Genomic DNA, 24,804 nt, shown 5'->3' on the forward strand with positions numbered 1-24,804 from the left:
TCCTGAAGCCAACATAAAAAAAATTAATAAATTCTCTTCTTCAATGCATTTTATTCCCCAACAGTTGTTTAGTTCCCAATATTGTTTAGTCCCTCAGTTTTACCCCACAGCTTAATGGATAAAGATACTTTCTGAGAATATTCAAGTAGAAAATTCATGAAATTACATTTTGGGAATAAGTTAACCATGAATGATTTTTAATCTTTTTCAGTGCCTTCAGCATACCAACCATGTATAAAGGAACCTAAATAGTACTGTGTACAAAATTGCAACATATCTTTTGGATACTCTACCGTATTTCCTCTTTTTATAGAAAACTTGATTTAGTTCTATTTAATATTTGGCATACTGTAATTTCTCATTCACTTTCTTTCGGTACCTATTGGATCATTCAAATCAACATGGCTGCTGCAAAGAATAATAAACACAAGCATGAGGGATTCAGTACAAAAAGAAAAAAACCTACTCAGACTAGAATATGAGTATGCTTAAGACAGGCTGAAAGGTAATTTCTATCCTTTGTTTCTTAAAGTGTGGAAATACTAGATGTGTCAGGAATACATTTTTAAATGAAACATATATCTTGTTAGCCAATGTAGATGAGATTTCCTTTGAAAGAGAAGATAACATGTCTCGCCATCGTTATGAACCAGTGTTCAGGAGAATTACCACAAGTGTTTCTATGAATTCGATAATTTTACTCCATATGTACTCTAAGTATTTTCAGTGGAAGATAGAAAGCTGTAGAAAGATTAGATGAACAAATGGAGTTGGTATTATTCCAAGCTGTCAGCCTCACCATGCATCTTGTATGTCTTCTTTTTATGGTCAGGGACTGCAGCAGCAAGTAGAGCTTTGCTGTAGTTATCCCAGTTTGGTTCTCTATCCATCCTCTACCATGCTGTGGATCCTACAAGCTATGGAGCTATAATGTGTTTACACTAGTTTTATTAGTGGAAAATAGTGAGGGTTTTTTTTCCCTGAAAGTGTCTCCCAGGAGACACTTCCAAAACAACTTTCATTAGAAGGTTAGCGCTGCAACCAACAAAATACTTCCTTTCTGAGATTCATATGTTGCACAAAAGACAACTTTACTCTGAGGAAAGCATAAAGTGCTGCCTTGATCTTTCTTTAAAAAGAACAGCAGCAGCAACAACAAAGCATTCAATTATTTTATTGAGACAGCAGGAATATCGAGACAGACTATTGGAACATTTTGGATATCTTCCTAGTGGTATTCCATGCACTCACTCATTCAAAGAACCTGTTCTTCTAGGCTCCTAACTCATGACATCAGATCACTTCAATTGCTTTGTAATTTAAGCAAGTATGTCTATTTCTCAGATGAGACATCTATACAGACTAGAATGGCACCCAGAGAGTTCAGACCAAGTTTTATTCTTCCTGGTATCTACAATTCTCTGTTGTAAGGGAGGGTTCAAGAAAGTCACCATCACATTTGCTTCCTACTTGTTTTGTGTTTGCTGGCCTCTCTGCCAGTGGCTACCTCAGAGTGAGGAAGGTCTCATAACTTCTAAAATATTTGTCTTATCAAATATGTAGAGCTGGGAAAGGCAGAATTTAACTCATTTATTATGCAACAGTTAGCCCATGTTCTGATTCATGCTGAACAGAGGAAAGAAAGACATCTTCATCTTTCATCATTCCTTCACCCGTGTTCAGTAAGTTAAAAGTACGCAAAGTAAGAGAAATAGCACAATGCTTTGTGTTGTTTTCACAAATACTCTTTAGTTTCAGTCATCTTACTGATGACTGAAAGAGGTTAAGAGGTTAAGATGTAAGAGGTTACTTACAAGTAGCTATGAAGTTTTCAGATGTCAGTGTCAGTGTGACACCATGTTGATGGTGTCCTTGTAAATTACCCAGAAACTGAGTCAGGCTGAATTTAATAAAAAACAAAATATTTCCAAATGTCTTATAAAAACTTCAGTCATCAAAGCAGATAATTGGTCACTACTGTGCTTCAAACTAAGATATGCTTCCAACTATTTGTTGCTAGAAAGGTCAGGAAATTCTTTGCTCTGCTTCGTATTTATTTATTTATTTATTTTAAATACATGGACAGTGTTACAGATTGTGTAGAAGAAACCTGAAATGTTATTTGCCTTTTATTCAAAACCAGGCATTTTCAACTCTTAAAAGCACACAAATGTTAGGAAGTTTTATGGAATGGAGAGCTACAAATTTATTCTGTTTTTCAGTTCCACTACTTTTACTGTCAGTGCTACTGATTTAGTTGTTTATAAATCTCATCAGTAATTTACTACCTATTCATTAAGTGCTTTATAAAAAACTCATTCAATGTTATAGTCTGCATGTTTATAGCAGATCAAAATGCAATGCTTGTATATTGTGCATTTTCATAGAATCATAGAATCATAGAATCATAGAATCATAGAACATCCTGAGTTGGAAGGGACCCATAAGATTCATCAAGTCCAACTCCTGGCACCTCACAGGTCTAGCCAAAAGTTTAGACCATGTGACTAAGTGCACAGTTCAAACACTTCTTAAATTCAGACAGGCTTGGTGCAGTGACTACTTCACTGGAAAGCCTGTTCCAGTGTGCAACCACCCTCTCTGTGAAGAACCTCTTCTTGATGTCCAGCCTAAACTTCCCATGCCTCAGATTAACACTGTTCCTATGGGTCCTATGACTGGTGTTTACAGAGAATAGGTCACCTGCCTCTCCACTCCCCCTCGCAAGGAAGTTGTAGACAGCAATGAGGTCTCCCCTCAGCCTCCTCTTCTCCAGGCTGAACAGGCCCAGTAACCTCAGCTGCTCCTCATATTTCTTCCCCTCCAGGCCCTTCACCATCTTCGTTGCCCTCCTCTGGACACTCTCCAACAGTGTAATGTCCGTTTTGTACTGCAGTGCCTAGAACTGCACACAGTACTCGAGGTGAGGCCGCACCAGTGCAGAGTAGAGTGGGACAATCACTTCCCTTGACTGATGTGCTTGATGCACACCAGGATATGGTTGGCCCTCCTGGCTGCCAGGGCACACTGCTGGCTCATATTCAGCTTGCTGTCTACCACAACCCCCAGATCCCTCTCTGCGGGGCTGCTCTCCAGCATCTCGTCACCCAGTCTGTACGTATAGCCGGGTGCAGAACCTGGCACTTGCTTTTGTTAAACTTCATGCAGCTGGTGATCGCCCAGCTCTCCAATCTATCCAGGTCTCTCTGCAAGGCCTTTCCACCCTCATCCGAGTCCACAACTCCTCCAAGTTTGGTGTCGTCAGCAAATTTGCTCAAAACACCTTCTAGACCTACATCTAAATCATTTATAAAAACATTGAAGAAGACTGGCCCTAAAATGGAGCCTTGAGGCACCCCACTAATGACCATCCGCCATCCAGATATGGCCCCATTAACCACAACCCTTTGAGCCCTGCCCATCAGCCAATTGCTCACCCACCGGATGATGTTTTTGTTTAGTTGTATGCTGGACATTTTGTCCAGTAGGATCCTATGGGAAACCGTGTCAAAAGCTTTGCTGGAGTCCAAAAAGATCACATCAGCTGGTTTCCCTTGATCGACTAGATGGGTGATCTTATCATAAAAGGAAATCAAATTTGTTAGGCAGGACTTACCCCTCATGAACCCATGTTGGCTGGGACCAACGACTGCATTGTCCCCCAGGTGTGCTTCAGTAACTTCAAGGATCATTTTCTCCATAATTTTACCAGGCACTGACATGAGACTGACAGGCCTGTAATTGCTAGGGTCTTTTTTCTTACCCTTCTTGAAAATTAGCACAACTTTTGTCAGCTTCCAGTCTACTGGGACCTCTCCAGATTCCCAAGATTGTTGAAAAATAGTTGAGATAGGTCCCATTTTGTTTATGTATGTCTTAATTTTTATGACCATTAGCTGTGCAGACAGAAGAAATGAATTCTTGTAGTTGGCATACATAGGAGAAAGTAAGAAAGCGTTTTTACCAAATAAATTTTCATCTGATGAATAGGGTATTTAAAGAAGTGTTCTAAATGACAAAGATTTACTTAATGAGATAAATACTTAGGGTAAGCATTTCCTATAGATGTAGATCCTAAACTACACTAACATAGCCAGTCAGCAAGCAAATTTTATTTTTTCCTCTTTGAATGACATTCATCTTCCTTCAGGAAAGTTTACTGCTTGTTTTCTGATAACAAAACAAATTATATTAAGCAGTCAAATTTTCTCTGTTATGTGTATGCAGTTTTAGTTGACTTCAAAAGGCATACTTGGTTTGCAGGGGAAAGAAATAAGTTTACACGTTATGACTTAAGTAATCATTTGAATAACAGACTTACCTTTGTTCAGTTCACAGACACTTGTCACACGCACTCCCATCTCCATTTAAGTGATGGAAGCTGGGAGCAAATATATAACCATTGTAATAGAAATTCACTGTACTGCTGTGTGTTCCCATATGATTTGTGCAGCTGTGCCTCATAACCTTTAGAAGAGGCATAACTACACATTGCATTTCTCTGACTAATATTTACCAAAATATAAGTGCACACTTAAGAATTGCAGATATCCAAGTTAGAAATTTGAGGGTGTAGTATTTAATAGATCATTTTTTCCAATATTATAGAAACTAAGGACCTATTTCAGCAACAGTATTTTATTTGTATTTAAAAATCACTAGCAAGCTGGTATAAACTACATCTGTCTTATTTCAAAGTGAAGAAAAATATGGAAAATTTATCTCCTGGCTTTGTATGAAGAAATAATTAGTTTCATAATGCTACGGTTACTTTTGGAAACTAGAGTCCCACTTCCTCTTTCTCTGACCAGGTGCATTCTGTGCAGTTTTGTCCAGCCAAAAGGGTGTGTGGGAGCTTACCTCTGTGGGGAGTTGGTATGTGCTAGGACAGTCAGCTTACGTATTTACCATGTAGCTAGAGGAACTAGAAATATTTTTCCTCGGCTGTGGAAAAGACTTGGAATGTTTGGAAAATACTACAGTTTACCTTAATGCACATTTACAGATGTTCCCTAAAGTGCAAGTAGTCATAAGGTCCTCAGTGACATAAGGTTCATTATTCACAGAAAGCTGCCTGGTGCAAAAGAACCTGGGGGTGTTGGTTGATAGCTGGTTGAATAAGAGCCAGCAGTGTGCTCAGGTGACAAAGCAAGCCAACAGCATCCCGGTTTGTATCAGAAATATCAGGGCAGCAGGACTAGGGGAGTACTTGTGCTTGACTCTGGTGAGGCCTCGTCTCAAATACTCTGTTCAATTTTGGGCCCCTCAGTACAAGCTGGACATTGAGGCCCTGGAGCATGTCCAAAGAAGGACAGTGAATCTGAAGTGTCTAGAGAGCAAGTAGTATGAGGAGCTGTAGTGGGTTTACGTGACAAGGTTTTAGTAGCAGGGGACCATAGGGGTGGCTTCTGTGAGAAGAATCTAGAAGCTGCCTCATGTTAGGTAAGGGCCCCACTGCTGACCAGAGCTGAGCCAATAAGCGATGTTGTTTGCACCTCTGTGAGAGCATATTTAAGAAAGGGGGAAAAAACAAACAAACAAAAAAAAGTGGCCACACAGCAACTAGGAGAGAGAAAGGAGTGAGAAACAGCCTTGTCAGTGAAGAAGGAGGGGGAGAGATGCTCCAGGTGCCAGAGCAGAAGTTCCCTGTGGCCTGTGGTGAGAACCATGGTGGAGATGGTTGTCTCCGTGCAGCCCATGGGTCCCACAGTGGAGCAGGGTTCCGTGCTGCAGCCCATGGAGGAGACCACGGATGAAGAATGCTACATCTGGCCTGGAGCAGATTCCAGGCCAGATGTAGCCCATGGAGAGGAGACCATGCAGGAGCAGGTGACCTGGCAGGAGCTGGTGCCTGTGGGGGACCCAAGTTGGAGCAGTTTGCTCCTGATGGATGGATCCCATGATGCAGACCCATGTTGGAGCAGTTCTTGAAGAGCTGCTGCCTGTGAGAAGCCCATGCCAGATCAGTTCAGCAAGGACTGCATCCTGTGGGAGGGACCCCACAGCACAGGGGGACGAGAGTGACCAAAAAGGAGAGGCGGAGACAAAGCGCTATAGACTGGCCACAGCCCCCATTCCCCTGTTCCCCTGCACCGCTGAGGGGGAGGAGGTGGAAGAGGGCATATGGGGGGAAGGAGTTTTCATTTTCTTTCCTTTGTTCCTCACTTCTCTACCTATTAGTAATAGGCAATAAATCTTTCTATCTCCCTGTGCTGAGTCTGTTTTGCCTGTCACAATAATTGTTTAGCAATCTCTCCATCCTTATCTCAACCTTTGAGTCCTTTGTATCATATTTTCTCCCCCTTTCCCTTTGAGGAGGGGGAGTGAGAGAGCAGCTGAGGTGGAGGTTGGCCGCCCACCCAAGCAAAACCACCACAGGAGCAGGAGTAGAAACTGAAGTTACTTAGCCTACAGAAAAGGAGTCTCAGAGGAGACATTGTCTCTACAACTGCCTGAAAGGAGGTAGTAGTGACATGGAGGTTGGTTTCTTCTCCCAAGCACCAAGTGATAAGACAAGAGGAAATGGTGTCAAGTTGCATCAGGGGAGGTTTAGTTTGGATATTAGGAAAAAAAAATCTTCACTGAAAGGGTTGTGAAGTATTGGAACAGGCTGCCCTGGGAAACAGTTGAGTCACCATTCTTGGAAGTATTCAGAAGATGTATAGATGTGGTGATTAGGGACATGATTTAGAGATAGACTTGGCAGTGCTAGGTTAACAGTTGCACTTGATGATACTGGAGGTCTTTTCCAACCTGAGTGATTCTATGATTCTTTAACATTTTAGGAGGAGATTTTTTGATGGAAAATGTTATCTTGCATTTAGAATTATTTGAGGTAAAGATTGCAAGAGAATGCTTGAAGTTCACTTTAATTAGATAAAACAAAAGTTCACTTTAATTAGATTTATCCACCCTGTTGAGGAGAGGCAACAAGTTCCTTCTGGTTGCTGAAATTCTGAGGAGCTGCCTGTAATTCACCTTTGCGTTTGGCCAGCCCTCAGGAGAGACCGTACGTGTACAAAATTGCTCTATTTGTTATTCATGTATCAAAATCATCATGGAAAATGGTCAGTAACATAATTCTTAAATGAGAGTAAAAGTTTCCCCTTTACATATTTTAGTACTGCAATTAAAATAGTATTTTAGTTCTTCACATTACTGGCAAAAATAAGAAAAATGTCTTAGTATGCAATAGGTCATACATTCTGCATAAGGACCATGTATTTCAAAACAGTTTTTACATTGAGAGTTGGATCAAAGTAATGGGGAAAATCAGCAGAATAGAAGAGAAATAAGGTGTCTGGTAGCTGAAACTGTCTGTAATTGCATATAGTTATTTGCAAACAAAATTAATATCAGTAAACATTCAAACATCACATTAAGAGAAAATAAAAATGTCTTATTGCAGCCAATTATTAGACATACAGATGTCTGTGAAAGATTTTTAACTTCCTGCTTTGGAAGATTACATTATCTCTATAGAAAAGTCTATGTGTAGTTGTTTCTTCCAACGTGGAAATGTCAAAAGTTTTGGAACCATTTTCATCTTATCCATACATTAGTCTTTAAGTGTATTATCATATTTGTGGCACAATGTAATTCAAGTGATTTTTATAGCATTTTGGTTTTCTGTCTAACTAAAAGTTGACACAGAGTTCAGCTATAACTTAATCTGCATTTGTCATTTCTGAAATTACTTCGTTGCTTTCTAGACATTTATTACGTAGTTAACTTCTCCCAGCTAAATTTGGCTGAGAATTCTTGATCTTCTTTCACAGACTGCATCTTTGCTTTGTTCTCTGTACATCTGTACACGATGTATCCCTTTTTTGTTTGTTTGTTTGTTTGTTTGTTTTGTTTTTAATGCATCTATTGGAGTAACCATTGAAATTCAGTAAAATCTCCCCTTGAATCTTGAATCCTAATATAACTTTAAATCCATGATAATTACAACGTAACAGCATGGATTCTTGGGGTGATTATCATATTTAGATTATGATTTATTTATTTATTTTTAAACTTTATTTATATTGTCTAAACCTTTCAGCTCTGACCATCCATTCCTGGTCTTTTTTCTACTCTTAGGTAAACTTGCAAAATTATTTACCATCTCTAGTAAAATATATATTTATAGAACTGTCATGACAATGAGTGGAAGAAAAAGAAGAAACACTAGAGGACACTAGAAACACTAGAGAAAAAGAAGAAAAAATGTTTTTCAGAAATATACTGCATGTGAGTGATAAATGAAGTGCCTCTAAAGTCTTCTAAAATACATGTTAATGTCTTAGACTGAACTGAAAATATCTGTTGCAATAAACTACTACAGTAACTTCAGTAGCTAAACTGTACACATATAATTGGCAGTTTCTAAAATAGTCAACTTTATGGTTCCAACAAGACTGCTGATGTGGCTGATCGTGCTTGCATTGTTAAAAAGTGTTTTCTTCCAACCCTTTTCAGCTATAGTTAAGAACAGTATTAAGGATCCAGTACTCTGCCTTCTCAGTTATTTGCATGATGCACAACAAACACACAGCATCTGTTTATTCAGTGCATTCAGACTGAAATACACATAGTCTGCAAATAAAAGTGAAGTGTTTCTGCACAGTGATGCAGTCTAGGCTGTGAATTGTACACCTGTTTGGTAGCAGTTTGTCATCCATATTGCAAATTGATTGCTCTAAAAAAAAAAAAAAAAAGAAGATGGGAAAGCTTATCATTCACACAGTATATTGGATAGAAGTCTACAGCATATCAAAAAGTCATATTCTTCAACTGACTGCTGTGCGTTAGCAGTAGAATGTTTCCTAATACTTTCTGTTAGAAGTCCTGCCTCACTATCATCTGTCTTCTTGGTAAAATGGTAACTTAACATTTTTCAGGTTTTCATTTTCTCCAGTGTCAGGTTAAGGGATCTCTAATCAGTGCTTTGAGTCAGTTAGAGTCAACTGTGGGTGTTGAGTCAACTCTTACAGTCAGATTACCTTGCAACCCAGATTTCCATCCCTCAAAAGAGTATTAGGCAGTGGTTATATAAGATAATCTATAGCTCCCATGTAGATAAAGATTGTAATTTTTATAGAGGACATTGTCTTTGTACCATATGGCATTACAGAAGCTGGAGGTAGGACAGGCAGGAGTTATTATTCCCTTCTTGGGTCTGAGATACCAGTTCCTTAGCTGGAAGAACAAGCATATCATGCATTTTATCTGATACTCTCAATCCACCTCCATTGTGAGGTTACAGAAGGCTACTGGTACAGCCACAGGAGAGAGAGGAAAAAGATAATAGCTGCAGCAGTACACTATCACCTTGTAGGCAAGGTAATTAAGAAAAGAAGGTTTAAAATCATGGTTTAAAATGTTTCTGTACGAGTTATGATATTAGTACATCCCATGACTGGGAACCAGAAAGACCCTTCTTGAAGAAATTGTGTTACAGACTGGTGGCTTTCATTTACTGATCCTTTTGTATTGTCACCTGCAAAATCATGCATCAAAATCAGACAACTTATTTTTGAATTTCTGTAGGTAAAACTCATACTCCTCAGTGATAGTTGCTGATTATAAGTATTTTGATAAGTGTTTTTGTTTTCTGTGTTTGACTTCAAGAATCAAGCATGGCTTTCTTCTGAAGATGTATTATTTGAAGGCAAGTGCAATTGGGAGAGGTTATGAAAATCAGTTTCTCCTACGTTATTAATCTCAAATGAGTGATTTTTTTATTTTTATTTTTTTTAATACTTGCTGTATTTTAATATGACTTAGAGCAAAATAGGGTGTCATTACTATTCTTGTTCTTGAATGTTTGGTTTGGCATTTGATGCAAGGCCTCAATTGCAGGCTGAAGTGCCAGCAGCCAAAGCTGAAAACAAGACTGTGGTGGGCAAACTCAAGGTTTAATTTCAGAAAGAGTGTTTATATTTTCCCTAGGGCCACATCAATGGGAGTCCAAACCCTAAATGTTACCACCAACACATTTTAACAGACCAGTTTCCCAGTTTTTAAAGTGTGGTGTCACCTTGAATATTTTTATTTTAACGTTTCCCCATTCTCCAACTCTAAAAGAAAAGCAATAAAGCTATATAATTTTTGGCTGAATTCAATGTCATATTTGGGGAACACAAAATTCTGTGTAATGCAACAAAGCTGCTTTTAAAACTATTTATTCACATAATCTATTTTTGTATCAACTATTAATAATTCAGCTATTAATTACCAGTCCAATGCTTTATATTACTACAAAACACGCCACCATCTGGTATGTACGTATGTATTATAACGGCCCACATACTGATGTTCTGAATCAGCCTGATGTCAGAACATCCGTGCCATGCCCAGGATGAACTTGTGACCAACAGGTCAGTGCCAAGAGAGACAGTAGTATGATGGGGTCACTGAGAGTTCCTTAGCTCAGTTTCCTGCTCATTCAGCTGGGCCTGTTTTGTGGCTTTAATAGGATTAAAGAAACATTTACATTGAGGCTTTAGGAGCATTTTCACACCACTCCTTTACCAAACTCAAAGAGCAGTATAAATCCAAAGGATTAAGTAAGGGATTTATGTAAAGTTGTAGTGTAAGATGAGTTGGTGCACCTGGCTGTCCATTTTTTTCCTCTGTGAATAAGGCATCCTGAAGCAGCATACTGCATGTGGTACAGAAATGAGCTTTATTTTTTTTTTTCCTGAATCTTTAAGTCTTTATTACATTTGAAAATATAATTTCTAAATATTAAAATGAAATGGTGGTTTCTGATCAAGGAATACAGTATTTTGTTCAATAGATCCTATTCGACAGTTTTCATCAGAGGATCTTAGAACATTTTTCCGCCCCTTGTCAATATCGAAGCATCATGCATTTAGGAGAAGTTTTAATTTCCTGTAAATTATACTACTCTGTCTTTAAAAATGCAAAGAAAAACAAAATGAAACAAAACAAAACAAAACAAGAAAAAGTTCTTTGCCACATACTTAGGTTCATTAAAATCCAAAGGAAATTATTAAATAAAATTATAATTTTGAAACTCCTTGAGTAATCGTTTATGCTGATGAAAGTGATTTAGCTGAAACTACATATATAACCTATTGTATATATCTTGCAATTGCTGTGGAGTAAAACTGCAAGTGTTTGACATTCTTTATTTGGAACTATTTCATATATCCTTTTGTGCCTCACTATGTAAGTCTTCAAAGACTGAAATTATGCCTGTACTCTTTACTCAGGCAAAATTCCAGTTGAAATCAAATTCAAGTGGTATTACTGCTGAGAAAAGACTGTGATATCAAAGCCAAAAGGGGAAAAAATGACAGGATGAATTATAATATTCAATAGCAAGATGACTGGTTATTACACTATTTCAAAATATGCTCATGATTTAGACACATTGTTTTTAATCCAGGATGCACTGATATAATTACTGTAAGAGATATATCAGCTTTGGATTTGGTTTGCAATCACGTAATCGGTAAAATTTCTCTGTGGAGTAGACTGTTCACATTAATAAAGGTTTGCACTACTAATATCACCCAGACGTATCCATCAGTGGGTAGTGGTTAATCATCATTAGGTGATTAAGCAGAACCTGAGGTCAAGGGAAATATAACATCCGACATTCAAAGTCCCTCTATTACGCAAATATTTGATAAGGAAGAGACTTCCTTATCAAATGGAAGAGACTTCCATATTTCTTTCTCTTGTCCATCAGGAGAGCCGCGTATGACGGGAGGAAGTGAGGCATCCTTACACACCTCCTGTCCTCTGCAAGTGAGGCTCTCCTGTATTACTCCAGATTCATCCTTCTTGTGTTATAAATGAACAGTACTTTAAATTGTGTTTCTGGAAATCAGAAAGTTATAACCAGATCGTTGGTTTTGAGATTGGTTCTTTTGTGTTCTGCACATATTCCTTGAAATCTGTTTTGAAATTAAGTAGAGGAAGAATTTGAAGTTCTTAATTAGATTCATGGAATTATGCATTTTAAATGCAACTTGTGGCTCTTGTCCTTAGTCATTCAGAAGAGAACTTTAGATTGACTAAAAGCTGCTAATAACAAATAAAATAAAATAAAAAGTAAACAAACAAAACCACAACACAAAGACTTGTGTGTGAATAAACATAAATACCCATATTTTACCATCCTAATGAGAAATTTAGAAAGTGAAACTAAATTTTGGAGGTTAGACATTTAATATTCTATTAGACTAAGTAAATGGATGTTTTGAGGCAAAGGACTTTTATATTCCTGGTAAAATAAAATCATTATTAATTTGTTGTCTTTTTCTTTCAAATTCATATACATGCTTGTAACCAAATTTCTATTCTAATTCCACTGATATTTCTTAATTCAGAATTTTTGCATATATGTATTTAGGTATATTGGTAACACAGCACCAGTTAGAAATTTTATTACTGTAAGTGTAATCCACATTACTTTGCACTAGACATGACATTTAATCAGTTCAATATGGTCAACTTGGATTAATTAAAGTTAAAATTAAATCATCTGCTATTTTGTTTTTGTTGTCATAAGCCAACTTGTTTGCTTTTTTCTAAGTCCTGGTTGTATCATTTGGTTGGCACCAAGGGGATCCTAATGAGTCTTGGAGCAATAATAATGACCATGCTTAGCAAAGGCATTTTGGCAGGCATCTGCAAGACTGCCAAATTGGAGAAGTTCCACACTGATTGACCTTGTTGTAAGTTCTCAATGCAAAGATCAGAAGGTCTCTTCCATCCTTGCAGTTTTTGTGATATCATTTTAGTTAAATTAAAATTTGGCCCCAAAGAGGCAAGAACAGAGTACAGATGGCCTTTTTATCTATTGTGTTTCCATGACATGCAAGGTCACGGTTGTGATCTCTTGTTTCATGATGCAAAACTCCAGAACTCACACACATCTTAATTAAAAAAAAAAAAAAAGAAAAGAAAGAAAGAAAAAGTAATCTGCAGAATTTCTCTCTTCATGCACAACGATAGGATAGGGCTATCCTATCGTAGTGTGGGTCAACCACAAAGGCCGGTTTCTTAACAGATTCTCTTGGCCATACAGTTTTTAAAGAGAATTAATTTATTCTTTTGTTCATTTCACAAATAAAATGTGTAGATAACTTTGTGCATAAGGCTAGTTTATTCTGATCCTAAATGCCTTCCACAACAGCTGAAGAATATTCTGAACTCTGTGTGTTTGCTTGTGGTGTTGTTTTGTTGTTGTTGTTGTTGTTGTCGTTTTTCTAATTGTTGTTTATATTTGTTTGTTTTAACTGACTCTCATTTACAGCTAAGGCCTTTTGTATGGAGATCCTTGAACCTCAGTATTTTTAACTGCTTCCTTTTTTTTTTTTTTTTTTTTTTTGGGGGGGGGGGGGTTAGCTGAGGAATTGTTAGAAACTTTTCAGAACTGGTTATATGCAGAAATTTTCAACCTATTGTTATCCCAAATCTTGCAGCTTCATTGCTCAAATTTTAATTTCTTTCCTTCCTTCTTTCTTTCTTTCTTTCTTTCTTTCTTTCTTTCTTTCTTTCTTTCTTTCTTTCTTTCTTTCTTTCTTTCTTTCTTTCTTTCTTTCTTTCTTTCTTTTTTACTTTTCTACTGAATTTTTATTTGAAAAAATCATTGGGAAATTGGCCTTACAATGTGTCTTCTGATTAATCTTTCCTGATTATTTCCTGCAGTTGTATTCCTGCAACAAAACCAGAGGGATCAAAATCTGAGACTTTAATTGCCTATTAAACTATAGAGAGATGTAAAAAAGTAAATGTTCTTGTCTGCAGCAGTAGTGAGATAAGATAGATGAAGAAACACTATTTGGTTTCCTGTATACTTTTTGTATTGAAATCAGCTTCAATAACAAAACAAAACAACAAACAAATGAACAAAACACTAGGATGTTTTTTCTCATATGTTAGAAATTTAGCAAGACGTTTCAGTGACTTAACAGTGGATATTGTTAACATATGCATATGCATATGTATGCTGTTTTTCTGCCTTGGCTGCAAACTATTGACTCATTTTGAGGTCAAGGTTGCTTTTTCCTTTCTTCCCCACCCCCTGCAGCTTGCAAGGTACTTCTATTTTGCCTATTTTTATGTAAAATAAGGAATACCAAGGTTAAAACAAACAAACAAAAAACAAAACAAAACAAAAAACAGAAACAACAACAAAGAAGCCTACAAGCTATTTGAAGTTACATGTACCTGATGTTTTTTCAGTATAAAGCCTTAATCTGTAAATCTGCATCTGGAAAAGAAGCTGAGCAGCTTGTCTAGTAAACAAGGGAAGCTGCTTTGGAGAATATGCTTTACTTGTGTTGTTGAGAATTTTCTACTGGCTAGCAGTTGTGGAAGTAATTCGTGGTTGGATAGAGCATAGAGCCTGCAGATGTTTATCTTTTGCTGTTGTTTCTTTCCTTCTTCTTTAGAATCTTCTCCTTGTGGTGTTTAAGTGATGACCTGCTGAAAGCCCTGGGTACTCAATCTGTGTATGTTTTGAAACAAGGAGGTCTTTTCTTTGATGACGCCGTTGCAGCTGCAGCTTTATGAAGTGCTTCTCCAGCAGCTGCCCTGAATTTTGCTGCAGTATTTTGGCTTCAAATTCCAAGCTGAGATTTCCAGTAAAATGGGTCTGACAGTAAAAAGCATTAGCAAAAGCTGCAGTCCTATCAATACTGAAGAAGTCCTTTACGTGTGGTCTCAGAAATCCCTGTCTGGATTGTAGAAAATTAATTTTCTGTTTCCCAAACCTTAAAGCTTAATTACTTATTTTAATACATATATGATTACCACTGACTTAAAGCTTTACTGCAGATTTACTGCAGGATGATTTTCTTTATTGAATTTCTTCATGTGAATCCATCAACTTTAATCTACAATGGTAACATAATTTTAGAAAGATATAGGCATTTCATATGATACCATCTTTGCCTCTGCTTTCAAGTATATACTGTTTCATCCTGTCACATCTTATAATCAAAGTCTCATTAGAATGAAAACTGTAAACCTAACAGTTAAATCAAGCAGTCCTCAAGATTAAGAGGTAGGATTATTTTTTCCTACTACTTTAGTATGCACTAAACTCCAGCGTGTTGTTGGGGATCACTTTGCTTTACAAGTAGCTATGTTTTAGTTGTATATAGTATCACAATTTCACAGGAAACTTCAGATAATCGTGATATAGTCTTCTTGATCCCTAAGTAGAATCTAAGTAAATCCTTGAATAGAATAACTACATTCTGCCTTGTTATGTTATCTGTAGTTTCAACATTGTATATAACATCATTTTTCACATCGTAGTCAAAACCAGTGGTTTTCTGTTGCTGTCCATTGTTAACCACCTGTTACATTCCTTCTTGGAAACAAAGGAATTGTGGTCCTGGTGAATGCCTTATTAATGAAAAATCACGTTTGATACAGTATTTAGAAAGCCCTCATTGCAGTGGAATAGCAGTTGGGAGATTTACCCTCTGGTTGCCCATTCATGCACCTTATTAGGGTAGGTTTTTCAGTTTGAATCTGCTACAAACACTAATGATGCAATGATTATTTCTATTTCACTTATATATTCCCTAATAGTGTAAAATTCATTCTCTCAGTAATAAGAAATATTGTACTTTTGTTTTCTGTTTTCAGATAGGCAGGGCGATTCTAGTTCTATAGATACCATCTTAATACTGCAAGGCAATTCTCTGAGTGTGACTTACCATGAGCCCATCAGATAACATGTTTTTCATTTGATTTGATAACAGTAGCAATTTATATATGTAGGAAAATTGTTGTTGCTTTTAACTGAACAGGCTTACCCCGTATTAATTTGGAATGTGTGTGCATGTTGACAGATGAAGCAGATCTTTGGTCCCAGATCTAGAGCCCAACCCTGTACTGCACTCATGGCTTTACAGTAAGGATAGTCTGATAGTCTTCAGGCAGTTTCCTGGAGAGATGGAAATCTGTGGTTATAATGCTTCATAGAAGCCCTCTGTAATCTCTGCCAAGTCATTTGTAGACTTATTAAAACAGGATGTGATGGTGTTTAAGACTGATTTGGGTACTTAAAATGGCTCAAGATTGAAAACTGTTAAGGACTTCTACCATCCATAAGGACCCAGAGTCTGACAAGCCTGGATAGAAAGCAGTATGAATTATTTACATATCCTTAATTTAAATTCTGTTATATATCTTTAGTTCCTTCTTCCATATCAGAGAAGGTGATCTGATGAATTTTCCCCTTTGTTACTTTGTTATTAGTCTTCTGAAGGTGATCTGATGAATTTTTCCCTTTGTTACTTTGTTATTAGTCTTCTGCTTTGTGCCTATCTTGCATGGACTGTAAGCTAGCATATACTAAGACACCTATCAACAGACACCTTCCAAACATTTTTCTTTCAGAGGTTTTGCAGACTTTGTTGAATTCTATGCTGTGTAGAATCATATGTAGCTTGGGAACATATACAGCGTAAGTTCACTTTCATGGCTTCACTTGTGAAACAGTCATAACAATGTACCGGTAGCTATTATACAGGTTTAGCTGCATAGTATCAATGGGGATAATACAAAAGTATTTAGAGGATGATCGGTATCTGTGTGATTTGTATCCATCACAGATAATTTCTTGCCTTTTTTTCCATTCTTACAAGTAGAAGAAAATATAGTGCCCAGAAGAAAACATGAATTTGTCTTGTGTGCCATAACATGTGAGAAGTAGGGTTTATTTGAAACCAGCCCAATCTAAGCCAGTGTTACTCAGCTTGTACTCTATAAAACATCAGAAGCAGTCTGCAAAATAATTCCCAGTTCTACTCTTTCATTAATTCAAATATATGCATTTTTGACATAGTAAACAGGTGCCAAACTTAATTTTTTGTTATTTAATTAGTAGAACTGATCTATGCTTTCCTAATTTTAAGTAGTATATTTGACACCCTGCAGTAATTCAAGAAGAGAAAAACAGCAGGTGATGATATAGGGATATTTTTCTTTAGAAATAGAAGCAGGAGATACTAACACTGAAGATCACTGTGTGCATTTTAGTATTGGGCAGAGCACACTTTGCTTTCAATGTCTATAAATAGAAGGGAATTGTAAGAACTTCATTATTCCTCGTAGCTATCATATCAGCATTACAAAATCCTGTGTTCTTGGAAAGATTATATAAGCAGTCAAAGACTATGCATATTGATAGATTCAGAATGGAATGTCACTCCTCAACAGTGAAGAGAGAACGGAAAAATCGTTATTTAAAAAAAAAATCTGACTTCCTTCATATAATCAGCATTTTCATGCATCAGATAGTAAGTTGTAAGGAACATGCTTGCTTTCTGCATGTTCATCGAGTTTCTCTAAAAGCTTTTGTTTTGGAAACCTTTAAAAATCAATGAGGTACATGTCCACATAATATACATGAGTGACTTTAATAGCAGGAGAGTTCCTACTGCAGTCAAAATTTTACAAGCACATGGAAGTTTGCAGCTTCAGGGCCTAAATTTGTAAGATTATACAAGTGCCTTTCATTGTATAAGATATGCAGATACTTAAATACTGTTTGAATAAATTTCTGTATGTTTGTGTTAGGTATGCTGAATCTGATTGCTATTCCCATCAGCAATTACAGTAGCAATTTTGGTAGCTCTCTATATTTAGTGTATGGCAATAGTCTTTAATTAGCTTAGTAAAGGAATCCTATGCTCCTAACCTATTAAGTATTTAGGTCAACCCAGAGGTTTCTCATGCATTTCTACACATTAATATTTCTATTATTGTCTTTTTAGATAATGCCTATTTTTCACCTTTTACAGTAGTCCAAGCAGGTGCTGCAACCATTTTAGTTCCTTTATTCACTTAGTCTAGCTTCCTTAATTGAAAGCAAATTTTCTTCTCTGATTTATGTGAAAGAAAGTTGGTATTTTCTTACATTCTTGTGTCCAGCTGGGAGACAGCGGAGAGAGCCTGAGAGGGTTGACAGGGTGTTTTCCCACCACCTTCAGCAGACTAGGCAAATCTGTTTTAAAGATGTCTCCAACATATGGTATTATTTTAATGGTTTCACTGATCAAGTTTAGAGTATAAAACCCTTAAGGTTTAGAAGTTCCAGCATTATTTATTTAAGGAGAAAGAAACATTTTCACATGGCAATGTAATTTATTAAACATCACTCTTTCTAGAGGTTCTGTCTGGAACACTGATAGCATTCTAATGCGTAGCAGATACTGTATAAATTACAGCCATGAAGAACCTTGTTTTTATATACTTAGTAAGTGTTATCAATAGTAGAAATTCACAGGTGGACAGACAAAAATGTCCTATTCTGAGATTAACTCTAAAATAAGCTCTGCTGCACATATGTACCATATGGATCTGTTTTCCTTCTTATCCAATAAAGGAATTAGAGGAAGTAGTTCATTGTTTCCTCATCCAACTTACAGATTCACAGGTTCCTCAAGGTAATAATTTTTTTACATGGTATATTTAATGTGCTAGGGAAATTTTTCAAGCCTTCTGTTGAACCTATGGGGAGAAGTTCATGTTAGTGCACTGGGAAAGCTTTCTGAGCCCATAGTTTTACTAGAAAATATGGTCACATAGCTGAACTTCTGTAACTATGAAATTTTTCAGAATCGTGTCAAGCTAATTCACTAATGTGGGCTAGTTGTGGAAAAAAAAAAAAAAAAAAAAAACATTAAAAATGGCACCAAACAAACCCCTTATGTTTCATTTTTCTTCAAGGAGAAATGTCAGCAGATACAATTGTGAGAAGACATTTATGAGCCTGTAATTACAGTGTAATATTCTGCTGAATTCTGGGTTTGTTAGTCTACATACAGTACCACATATGCAAAGAATCTTTGCACTAAGTTGAAGTAGTCCATTTCAATGTGTGTTGTTTTTTGTTTTGTTTTGTTTTGTTTTTTGTGAAAAAAAAAACACTGTGAATAGGGGCAGAATGAACCTGTAAAATCTAAGATTTTAGTTATACAAGAAAACCCATAATGTTTCAGAAATTATTTTTTCTCATTCATAAAAAGTGGCTACAGTTAAAATGGATTTAAAATGCAGGTATTCATCCACTTCTCAGTGAAGTTTGGACCATTCTTTAGAAAGTTCATTACCTGTATTTTATAATGCAGATTGTTGTTAAAATGCTTTAATGAAGACATTACTTATTATTACAGATGTACATATGATTAGGCAAAAGAGAAATACCTAAATTTTAATTTGATCACAACACCAATGTCTGATTACATCCAAGAATTTGCATTACATCTGGAGTAACTGCTCCATGTACAACCCAGCCAAAATTACATTAAAAATTCATTGTATTGAATGGGTCACTAAATTATATTCCTGATTCTTGTGGGACTAGATTTTTTTTCCACTGGACCTTAATTTGCAAGTACATAAACATTTAGAAGAAATATGAGCACATTTCATTAATGTTGTATTGTTCATGGAGATATCCCTCAAAGTGTTGAGTAAACAATATTATGGTAAAACTATAGAATTAAAAAAAAAATCCAATCTTTTAATGAAAAATACTAGTTCACTTCATTGTTAGTTTAGGCTTGTATAAGATTTCTGCAAAGAAGAGGACTTTTAATGAAATTATATATAAAAAACAAAACAAAACACAGAAATAAGTTAATCCTCATTAATTGTTTTATATTTATTGCTTTTTTAAGTTCTTTATTTAGTAAATACGTATAATACAAAACCACATACAAAACAGGAAATAAAAGTTACAGTTCACAGTCAGTGAATAGACAAAGCTTTGTTATATTATCAATAACAAAAATATATGGAGAAATCAGGACCAAATAAAAGCAGATAAACTTGCAAGAAATACTACACCAAGATCTTGATTACTTTTACCTATAAAGTTGACATGTCATCTTTCTACTGAATATTACTTAGAAAGAGGAAAGGAAGATGCTGAAATATGTAGCTCATATTGCTGCTCATTTAAAAAAAAACTGTGTGTAATGATGCCACGATGGTGTCTGTAAATAATTACTTGTGGCTAATCAGTTGCAAAGAATCACCTTGGCAATGCATTCTATTCAACAACTAATAAGCAGCTACTAGTAAAACTAAATAAACAGAAAGCCTTTATATCAGCCCCATTAATCTAGACTGCCAAGCTTGATCTTCAGAATGCAGTCTCTTACACATCAATCTCAGTGTTTTCAGTTCCCCGAAACATTAATTTAACATTTGAAATATGCATGGACATGATTTTCTTTGGGTGACAAGAGTACTTTTCAGGATTTTAAGTCTTTTTTTTCTCCTTTATGGATTAATAAAAACATGTATATCACCATACTAAAATGATTTCTTTATGATTGCAATACTTTGTATGGCTTCCATCATATCTTTTAACGATTTTCTTAAAAAATTATCAGGACTAAAAAGCTGATTTCTGATTTTATTATGTTTAAGAGAAGCTGCTGTGCTTCATTGAAATTGTAACATACTGATTATTCTTTATATTTATAATGTACATGTGTGATCAACTATAAAAAATACCAGGTATAAATAAGAAATTAACAACTTTGTGCTCAATATCTTCATTATTTTTAAATCTCTGGTCAGTGTACATGTTGAATCTTATGATAAAAAGAAGATTTCAACTTCAGGGAGTTTGTTAGTATTACAAAGCCAGAATAATGTGTCGAAATGCATTTGGCTATCATTTGAAATACAGATAAATTATTCAATAAACATTTTTTTTAGAAAGGTATCTACTATTTTCTACAGATACAAAGCTACTTGGTGTTGGAGAATGATAATGCTTGAGAAATAGTTTTGAAAAATATTCTTCTAAACATCTTAATATTTATATCAAAGGGAAAAGTGAAGGATCTATTTGTAAAAATTTTGCTTTCTTCACTTTTCTGGGGGAACTTAGAGCTCCTATGATAATAATGATTAAATATGTCTTTACTATGAAGAAATTAGAATTTTATCCTTAAATCTTCATCTTGCATTTTCCAGAAAATATTTTATTATTTACTAGTAATGATAATATAATTCTGATATATAGTAATTATTTATAGAGTTCTGACTGTGTTTCTCTTCTAGCACTTTGAAATGTTTAAATGGTTGGATAATAGTTGATAGAGAAAGCTAAGGACTTAGGCCATAAAAGTCTCTTTCTTTGTGTGTTGTTATATTAGGGAAATTAAGTGAATGCTCTTTTATTAGTAGTAATAGTAGTTTGTTTTACTTTTGTTTTGTTTTTGTTTTGTGTGTGTGTGTGTAAGAAACAGTATTTTTTACTTGAGGCATCAGACACATAGCTTTTCATTCCATCGTATCCATTGTATTCCATTGAATCTGAACTTCATGATAAAAGCTAAGAAAATGTGGAGCCAAGAATAATTCTTAATTTTGGTTTGAGCTATGTATTTATGAAGTGATTCAGGGCAAGGTGGATTGACTCAAAATAAAATAGAACAGTTCAGAATGAAAGCAGTCACCTGGTGGCAGTATTCTTCACACCTGCATGAGTGTTTAGTTTAATTTCCCAAATTCTTGCTTCCATTGATATATGAGTACTGCTGAGGCCTATGCCTCCCTTCAGGGGCATGCCTTGTGTGGCTCAAGACACATCATTCTGGGTGGTCTAAGGATATGTCTGGGGTGGAATCCCACAGGGCATTTCACAGTCTCATCCACTTACCTTTTGGCCAGAAGGATGGTGGAATAACACCAAAGAGCTTGAAAGTGGACTAAAGGTTTTTATTTTAGGCAAATGAACGCATCTCAATGATTGTGGGATTTTGGGGAGTGGTATAGACTTTGTGGAGTTGAGGAGCTGCTTTTCAAACCATATATAGCCAATTAGTCAGTATGTATATGAGTACATAGCCCGGCAAACTCTCGTTCTTTTTTCTTCTCTCTTTTCTTTCTTTCCTTTCTTTCTCTCCTTTCTTTCTCTTCTTCCTTTTCCTTCCTTCCTCCCTTCCTTCCTCCTTCCCTTCCTTCCTCCCTCCCTTCCTTCCTCCCTCCCTCCCTCCCTCCCTCCCTCCCTCCCTCCCTCCCTTCCTTCCTTCCTTCCTTCCTTCCTTCCTTCCTTCCTTCCTTCCTTCCTTCCTTCCTTCCTTTCTAAATAATAATAATAATAATAATAGTAATAATAATAATAATAATAATAATAATAAAACTGTAAAAAGATAAGAATATAGTATTCAATATCTTAAACTAAAGAAGTTCAGAGAAACCTTTAATGTCAGGGGCATTAAAACTGTTTTAATAACGTTATGCCAATGGGACAAAACATACAGAATTGGGAACTTTGAACTGGATAGATTTCATATGATGGAAGAAAAACATTTATTAATAATGAAAACAGTGATGGTGTGATGTAGAAAATCTCTTCTCATGTGGTGGATCTGGACCAACAGTACATTTTTAAATAACTACAGAATTAAAACATTTGGGTTGGTTTGGTTGTGTGAATGCTCTATCCCTAATACGTTATTCATACTGATTACATTTGTATATGAGTCACATTCAGTTTGAATTTGCCAGATGTCCATTTATGTTTATTTAAATAATGAGATCATTCCATGAAGTGAACAGGACCTAAAAATATAGAGGGAAGACTGTTTAGAAAAACAAAGTTAAAAATGTCTTACTTACATATTTTCACATCTAATGGTATGTTATGCAAGCAGCAACACAGTAGTGTTAAGGCACTATTCAAAAAAATTGTCTGTTCCAAACACTTCATTAAACAATATATTATATAATGAAGCTTCATTGGATTTTGTTCTGTTTCCCAGTCAATTTCTCCGTGAATGGGAATGTTCTCCTTCTGAACACACTTAAATGTACTATTTTCAAAGCCAGCATCATTTCACTGTTTTTTGTTGTTGATGTTGTGTCATGTGAAGATCCTGTCTTTCAGAGTGTTTTGTCATTTCCGTTTTGTCATGGAAGAGTTTTAAAATGTATTGTCAAGGTAAACCTTAAGGGGTGACTGAGTTCTGAACTTTTATGTTATTGAATTTGCATAAACTTCTAACAAGCCATAAACTTTTCTAATGGACAAAGTGAGACTACCAGTTAACCACTTGAGCTCAACAAAGACTACCCAAATGTGTTCTTAGTTCATATGAGACTTTTAAAATCTCTTTCTAGCCTGATGAAATTGTTTTGTTCATATTGTAGCCTATACACATTAAAAGTACATTAGTATTTGGTGAAATAAATTTAACAGCATACAGTTGGAGATTGATGCCTTGGTAAAGTTATCAGCGCCATATCAGAACATACATTGGGTGAGCTACTTTGATCTCTTTAAAGCAGAATCTGCAGGGAGAGGCTGCAAGAAAAGAAAATGGAGGGCGTAGCCAAAGCTCTTGGTCAAAGCTTAACAAAGAACTCTTATCTAAGGATACAGATGATTTAATAGGCCATGAAAGGAAGACATTTGAAAGTCACTTTCATGCTAAGCTTGTCCAACTGATATATCTACAATAAGTAATAGAATTTGATGATGTAATATGTTTAGAGAAATAGGTTTCCCATGTTCTTTCTTAAGACATAACATGATTTTATGTGAATTGGACTATATCTACCCATTCCCAAAGAAATGTAGGTCACAAGCACAAAAACATCTACAAGCTTCTCTATGCAAAATGCTCTTTATATTTTGCATAGAGGAGGAAATATATATTTGCAGAGAGGAGGAAAGTGGTAAGATACCTTTCAAAACAGAAGAGATGAACCATCACACCAGTGTGTTAATATTGTTGTTTGTTCCTGACTGTCTTTTCTAGATATGGCTTTTTTAGAGTTTGGTTTGTTGTTTCCAGATCTTTCATTTTCTTTTTGATAGCAGCTATTACTTAAGTATATCAAGAGTTGACTTTCTGAAATTTATTTGAACTAGATCCACTTTAAAATCTGCTGTAAATCAGTGGGTTAGGTTCACATCAGTCTAAGAGATGCAAAAATTTGCACAACAGCTGGAAATTTGTAGGACAAGAAATAAAATATATATACAAGCAGATGTATATTACTAAACAAGAATTTTATCATTGTGTGGCTTCTAGAAAATAGGTGTGCATTGTGTTTGTGAGTGGAATTGACACATTCATCATTACTAAAAGAAAACACTAAAATATTCAAAGTACTTGAGCCTGGTTTTGCATTTCAGAGTAGCATAAAGAGCAGCAAAGCACAGGGTCATAACAATGTTTCCCTTTGTATATTCAGTCACACTGCTGTAGCTATGTCATAAAGACATTTTCAAAATGAAGCAGGAAGTTTACCTTAACTAAGTTCGCTAACTTTGCCTTATAGTCTTATTAATTTTAAAAAGTGGATTTCTGTTACAAAACAAAATGTCCATTCATACAACTAACTGAACTGCCAAGTAATGAGCTGCCTGCATATACATGTGGAAAGATACCACAGAATCTGAGTTTTTATTGAAAGCTATAATTAAAAATGTGAGTACAAAGCTTTATACCACTACATTTTAGTTTCACCCTGTGTCAGTATTGTGTAAGTATTTAGTTAAATTTGTAGCCAATTAAAGCATAGTCATGCAGAAAACGTTGAGCAGTTTCAATATTATTCATTTGATATTTGAACTGTAAAATTCAGCCACAGAGAATCCTGCTGTGCATTTTATTTACTACTGTTACACTATTTAGCAAATTCAAATACCTTTTGGTAAACCATATACCTATCTAATTTGCATGTAATCCAGCAAATCTTGTCATTGTGTTCTTATCTTTTATCTTATCTCTGGTAACTATTTAAACATGTTGCTATTCTAATTAAAAGTAGACTTTGAATTTT

At 35.6% G+C, this 24,804-nt stretch overlaps 1 protein-coding gene across 1 annotated transcript in view; it reads left to right on the plus strand.

Annotated features, from left to right (window-relative positions):
* Nucleotides 1–24,804, plus strand: part of CCDC91 (coiled-coil domain containing 91) — a gene marked incomplete at its 5' end in the record, with an annotated part of 125,415 nt that overhangs the window by 99,882 nt on the left and 729 nt on the right. The window lies entirely within an intron of this gene.

The sequence above is a fragment of the Netta rufina genome, assembly GCF_964035555.1.
Source record: "Netta rufina genome assembly, chromosome: 1".
In the NCBI taxonomy this organism is placed as follows: Eukaryota; Metazoa; Chordata; class Aves; order Anseriformes; family Anatidae; genus Netta; species Netta rufina.